The sequence below is a fragment of the Oncorhynchus tshawytscha genome, linkage group LG16, assembly GCF_018296145.1.
Source record: "Oncorhynchus tshawytscha isolate Ot180627B linkage group LG16, Otsh_v2.0, whole genome shotgun sequence".
NCBI classification, from domain to species: Eukaryota; Metazoa; Chordata; class Actinopteri; order Salmoniformes; family Salmonidae; genus Oncorhynchus; species Oncorhynchus tshawytscha.
Window position 1 is genome coordinate 14,694,371 of NC_056444.1, and position 6,720 is coordinate 14,701,090.

Sequence of the window (6,720 nt, forward strand, 5' to 3'; positions counted from 1 at the left end):
ACAAGAACAATTATAAAAGTAAATCAGTCAATGTGTGATATTTCCATACAGCACCAAACATAGATATTGTGTGTGTGTGTGTGTGTGTGTGTGTGTGTGTGTGTGTGTGTGTGTGTGTGTGTGTGTGTGTGTGTGTGTATAGATATCAGTCATCAGAGCTGTTTCTCAGTGTCTGTTTATTCAGTCATAGACTTTACAGATTTTGCAATAAATAACTATTTATAAAAAATAAACATTTTCTAGATAATGAATAATAAATATAAATTTATTGATTCAAGAAAAATAAATACTCTTATCAATGATAATATACCATTGAGTATTGTGCGTGATTTCATAGATTAAATAAATAGATTTTATAAATAGATGTCCAGTTGAGGTATTTTTGTATCAAGGAAATATTTTACTTCAATATGTATCTCAACTGTGGCTTTTGTGGGGGTTCTCCTAGGTACAGATCTAGATCAGCTCCTCCCCAATCTAACCTTCCGTTAGAGGGGAAATGCTAAACTGACCCAAGGTCAGCTTCCAGGTGTATCTTCACCCTACACCTAGCCTTCACAGTAGACACGATTGGTCATCTACATGATGTGTGATTTGAGCCTCTGGGCTTGCCGTCTCTCTTCCTGCGGTTGTCCTTCTTCAGATGGAACTTAAGGGCCAGTTTGGAGGCTTTCTCGTAGATGGTAATGAACTCGGACAGAGCCTTCCCTGGACTGTGGTGTCACTGGTCTGAGACAGAAGATACAGGCATTAACTATCAGGTAATTAGTTCATCACTTGTCATGATGATGGTGTCTATACAGTAGACTATACTACAGCCAATGATGATGGTGTCTATACAGTAGACGATACTACAGCCATGATGATGGTGTCTATACAGTAGACTACACTACAGCCAATGATGATGGTGTCTATACAGTAGACTACACTACAGCCAATGATGATGGTGTCTATACAGTAGACTATACTACAGCCAATGATGATGGTGTCTATACAGTAGACTATACTACAGCCATGATGATGGTGTCTATACAGTAGACTATACTACAGCCAATGATGATGGTGTCTATACAGACTATACTACAGTCATAATGATGGTGTCTATACAGTAGACTATACTACAGCCAATGATGATGGTGTCTATACAGTAGACTATACTACAGCCAATGATGATGGTGTCTATACAGTAGACTATACTACAGCCAAGTCATGATGGTGTCTATACAGTAGCCTATACTACAGTCATGATGATGGTGTCTATACAGTAGACTATACTACAGCCAATGATGATGGTGTCTATACAGTAGACTATACTACAGCCAATGATGATGGTGTCTATACAGTAGACTATACTACAGCCATGATGGTGTCTATACAGTAGACTATACTACAGCCAATGATGACGGTGTCTATACAGTAGACTATACTACCGTCATGATGGTGTCTATACAGTAGACTATACTACAGCCATGATGATGGTGTCTATACAGTAGACTATACTACAGCCATGATGATGGTGTCTATACAGTAGACTATACTACAGCCATGATGATGGTGTCTATACAGTAGACTATACTACAGCCATGATGATGGTGTCTATACAGTAGACTATACTACAGCCATGATGGTGTCTATACAGTAGACATACTACAGCCAATGATGATGGTGTCTATACAGTAGACTATACTACAGCCATGATGATGGTGTCTATACAGTAGACTATACTACAGCCATGATGATGGTGTCTATACAGTAGACTATACTACAGCCAATGATGATGGTGTCTATACAGTAGACTATACTACAGCCATGATGATGGTGTCTATACAGTAGACTATACTACAGCCATGATGATGGTGTCTATACAGTAGACTATACTACAGCCATGATGATGATGACTATACTACAGCCAATGATGATGGTTCTACTACATGTAGTGATGTCATTGTGTCTATACAGTCAAAAGACTATACGAAATACATACAGGAAATGATGATGGTGTCTATACAGTAGACTATCACTACAGCCATGGAATGGTGTCTATACAGTCCAAGACTATCACTGTTGGCCTCCACCTACAGCCAATGATGATGGGAGCCAGAAAAGCTGCTGATTTAAATGTTGCATTAGTCTAAAGGATGTATCATTAAAAAAAACAATGTAATGATGCATTAGTGCATGTCATTGTGCTATGTGACTTCATCTGCTAAAAATATTAAGCGATGAACATGTGAAAAGTAGACTATACCAGATCTGTGTTCTGGAGATCTTCATGGAGGGAATGCTCACCTCGATGGCCCACAGGTTCTGCAGTGTGTCCTCAGCTCAGGTATCCTCCCCAGGAAATAGTGTTTCTGGAGACCTCCTGAATTTTCCCCATTGACATATTTCAGACTCTCAATCATTTCCTGGTCCCCCGTCTGGTTCAGCATCTGGCTGAAGATCTCCTCAGATAGTTTCCAGAACCACACTCATCTGTCCTAATGGAACCCTCTACTCTCACTGTCCTGAGGAGAGAAGGAAGGAGATCTCCTGTTCTGAGTACTTTTAAAAATCTTGAAACTTGGTTTGTCTCAGCCTAGCCCAGGGGAAGTGTAGTTTCATCTGGTGATATTAGCCTGAATGGGATAAGCAATGTGTAACATTATATGTTGGCCTCAAACGTGTCCTTCAGTTTCGTTGAACAGCTGGTCCTTGGAGATCTCTTCTGAAAGAAGGAAGTCCTACTGTTGGCCTCCCAATTGACAATCTCTGTTCTGTCCTTTTGGCCTCCCTTACTTGCTCATCTCCCTGTTCTTCCTACTGTTGGCATAGGAGATCTCCTGTTTGTCCTACTCTTCTCCTAGAGGAGATCACAAGTCCATAGGAAGGAGTGTTCTGTCTAGACCTGGGGTCCTACTGTTGGCCTCCCATTAGGAAGGAGATCTCCCTGTTCTGTCCTACTGTTGGCCTCCCATTTCTCCTTGTTCTGTCCTACTGTTGGCCTCCCATTAGGAAGGAGATCTCCTGTTCTGTCCTACTGTTGGCCTCCCCAGGGAAGGAGATCTCCCTGTTCTGTCCTACTGTTGGCCTCCAATTAGGAAGGAGATCTCCTGTTCTGTCCTACTGTTGGCCTCCCCATTAGGAAGGAGATCTCCTGTTCTGTCCTACTGTTGGCCTCCCATTGGAAGGAGATCTCCTGTTCTGTCCTACTGTTGGCCTCCCATTAGGAAGGAGATCTCCCTGTTCTGTCCTACTGTTGGCCTCCCATTGGAAGGAGATCTCCCTGTTCTGTCCTACTGTTATGATGCTGTCCCATTAGGAAGATGGAGATCTCCTCTTGTTTTTCTGTCCTGTTGTTCTCCCTGTTCTGTCCTACTGTTGGCCTCCCATTAGGAAGGAGATCTCCCTGTTCTGTCCTACTGTTGGCCTCCCCATTAGGAAGGAGATCTCCCTGTTCTGTCCTACTGTTGGCCTCCCATTAGGAAATCTCCCTGTTCTGTCCTACTGTTGGCCTCCCTGTTCTGTCCTACTGTTGGCCTCCCATTAGGAAGGAGATCTCCCTGTTCTGTCCTACTGTTGGCCTCCCATTAGGAAGGAGATCTCCCTGTTCTGTCCTACTGTTGGCCTCCCATTAGGAAGGAGATCTCCCTGTTCTGTCCTACTGTTGGCCTCCCATTAGGAAGGAGATCTCCCTGTTCTGTCCTACTGTTGGCCTCCCATTACTGTTGGAAGGAGATCTCCCTGTTCTGTCCTACTGTTGGCCTCCCATTAGGAAGGAGATCTCCCTGTTCTGTCCTACTGTTGGCCTCCCATTAGGAAGGAGATCTCCCTGTTCTGTCCTACTGTTGGCCTCCCATTAGGAAGGAGATCTCCCTGTTCTGTCCTACTGTTCAATTAGGAAGGAGATCTCCCCTGTCCTACTGTTGGCCTCCCATTAGGAAGGAGATCTCCCTGTTCTGTCCTACTGTTGGCCTCCCAGGAAGGAGATCTCCCTGTTCTGTCCTACTGTTGGCCTCCCATTAGGAAGGAGATCTCCCTGTTCTGTCCTACTGTTGGCCTCCCATTAGGAAGGAGATCTCCCTGTTCTGTCCTACTGTTGGCCTCCCATTAGGAAGGAGATCTCCCTGTTCTGTCCTACTGTTGGAAGGGAGATCTCCCTGTTCTGTCCTACTGTTGGCCTCCCATTAGGAAGGAGATCTCCCTGTTCTGTCCTACTGTTGGCCTCCCATTAGGAAGGAGATCTCCCTGTTCTGTTGGCCTCCTACTGTTGGCCTCCCATTAGGAAGGAGATCTCCCTGTTCTGTCCTACTGTTGGCCTCCCATTAGGAAGGAGATCTCCTGTTCTGTCCTACTGTTGGCCTCCCATTAGGAAGGAGATCTCCCTGTTCTGTCTGTCTGTCAGGAGACACCCTGTTTACCCAGTTAATAATGTGTATGATACTTACATAGTGGACTTTCAGTTTGTCTATGTTGCTCTTCATGTTAATTGATGTGTACTGAGCAGCATTACTCCATCCTAAAGTCATCCAGCCCATCAAGCAGAAACACATCACAGCCCTTGATAACACATCCATGGCCCTCAACGTCACGCTGAAGATCCCTCAGAGCTCAATAGTCCTCAATCGGTGTACGGTAACTTCAGTCAAAGGCCTTGACTTGAGTTGACTTAACGAGACCGCCTTGTAGCTGAGACGACCCAAGTCTTGTTCTCCTGTGTCTGTCTGACTGATGCTGAGGCTAAGACAGACAAGTATTTATATAGTTGAGGCAGAGGCAGAAACGAGACACACATTATATAGAGGTGTGAGGTTGTGGGTTCTCTGACTGAGCGAAGTTTCCTTTAAATCAAACACCAACACACAGCCACTCATTAACACCTTTTTTTTTTAGCAGCAGAGCAGGGGGTCTTGGGTTGGAATCCCTAGGAAACAGGTAGTTTTGACACATTCTGGGGAAGTTCTTTGGTGATGTGGGTATGATGAGGGGAAGAGGAAGAGAATCAGGAGAAGGTATGTGGGGGAGGGGATGTCTGGGTTGATGTCATCTTAGAATGAACGCTTGTCTGCGTCCCCAAACGGCACACTATTCCCCTACATAGTACACTACTTTTGACCAGAGCCATGACGGGCGCTTCGTGATTAGTGGTTCTAGCTGATCAACTAATAATTTTTCCTCTGACTGGCTTTGTAGTAAATGATGCATGGTTTGATGTAATACTGAAACTAACACCAATGCCATCATGCTCTTATTAGATACTGCCATAACTGATAGATATACCATCTGTTGGTCTCTGTAGGCGTAGTTCTCTTCATCATTGTAGGTCTGCCTCCCAAATGGCACCTAGTCCCTATGTAGTGTACTACTTTAGATCAGGACACATGGGGTAGTGCACTACTTTGGATCAGGACCCATGGGGTAGTGCACTACTTTAGACCAGGGCCCATAGGGGTAGTGCACTACTTTAGACCAGGGCCCATAGGGGTAGGAACCTACTTTAGACCAGGGCCCATAGGGATAGTGCACTACTTTAGACCAGGGCCATAGGGGTAGGGACCTACTTTAGACCAGGGCCCATAGGGGTAGGAACCTACTTTAGACCAGGGCCCATAGGGGTAGTGCACTACTTTAGACCAGGGCCCATGGCGTGCCATTTGGGAAATATCCCTCATTTCTGTAGGGAATACAGTGTATGTCTCTTTCGTCAGCAAATGAATAGGTTTGATAGACAGTTGAAAGTTGAAGTCATTAGATATTATCAATACATGTAAACTACATGATCAACAGTAAGTGGACAGCTGCTCGTCCAACATCTCATTCCAAAATCATGGCCATTAATATGGAGTTGGTCCCCCCTTTGCTGCTGCAACAGCCTCCACTCTTCTGGGAAGGCTTTCCACTAGATGTTGGAACATTGCTTCAGGGACTTACTTCCATTCAACCACAGGAGCATTAGTGAGATCGAGCACTGATGTTGGGCGGTTAGGCCTGGCTCGCAGTCGGCGTTCCAATTCATCCCAAAGGTGTTCAATGGGGTTGAGGTTAGGGCTGTGTGCAGGCCAGTCAAGTTCTTCCACACTAATCTCGAAACAAAATCATTTCTGTATGGAGCTCGCTTTTTGCACGGAGGCATTGTCTTGCTTGAAACAGCAAAGGACCTTCCCCAAACAAAGTTGGAAGCACAGAATCGTCTAGAATGTCATTTGTATACTGTTGCGTTAAGATTTCCCTTCACAAGGGGCCTAGCCCGAACCATGATAAACAGGCCCAGACCATTATCCCTCCTCCACCAAACTTTACAGTTGGCACTATGCATTCAGACAGGTAGCGTTCTCCTGGCATCCGCCGAACTCAAATTCGTCCGTCGGACTGCCAGATGGTGAAGCATGATTCATCATTCCAGAGAACGTGTTTCCACTGGTGGCGAGCTTTACACCACTCCAGCCGACGCTTGGCATTGTGCATGGTGAGTTTATGCTTGTGTGCGGCTGCTTGGCCATGGAAACCCATTTCATGAAGCTCCCGACAAACAGTTCTTGTGCTGACGTTGCTTCCAGAAGTAGTTTGGAACTCGGTAGTGAGTGTTGCATCTCAGCACTCGGTGGTCCTGTTCTGTGGGCTTGCGTGGCCTACCACGTTGCGGCTTAGCCGTTGTTGCTCCTAGATGTTTCCACTTCACTATAACAGCATTTCCAGTTGACCAGGGAAGCTCTAGCAGGGCACTAATTTGACAAACTGACT

General features: G+C 45.2%; 1 pseudogene; it reads right to left on the reverse strand.

Annotated features, from left to right (window-relative positions):
- Positions 1–504: 504 nt before the first annotated feature.
- On the reverse strand, positions 505–4,696 carry LOC121839544 (annotated as a pseudogene).
- Positions 4,697–6,720: the final 2,024 nt, after the last annotated feature.